We start from the raw sequence: 331 nt of genomic DNA on the forward strand, positions 1-331 counted from the left end.
CTCCATGGGAACTGACAAGGGCCTGCAGGCAAAGAGGTTGGAGGCTGGGGGAGTGCGCGCGCAACGTCAGGTCTCTTAGCAACACTTGACAGATCAGCTGGTAGCCCAGATGCTGTCGTCACAGCATTGCGCTATTGTGCTCTGTATGCGTCTGTCAGGAGAGGGTTGTTGGATTGTATTCGAACACCACACCAGTACCACATTTAAATGGGTATATGAGTACCATAGCAGCATTTCCCATTCCTGAAGACTGTGAAACCCGATGATTAACGACAATGACAGTGAGATGGCCCCGGGAGACAGGGAATACCTACAAGTTAGCCAATAGGGG

The sequence above is a fragment of the Atractosteus spatula genome, chromosome 9 (assembly GCF_055471065.1).
Source record: "Atractosteus spatula isolate fAtrSpa1 chromosome 9, fAtrSpa1.hap1, whole genome shotgun sequence".
Taxonomy (NCBI): Eukaryota; Metazoa; Chordata; class Actinopteri; order Semionotiformes; family Lepisosteidae; genus Atractosteus; species Atractosteus spatula.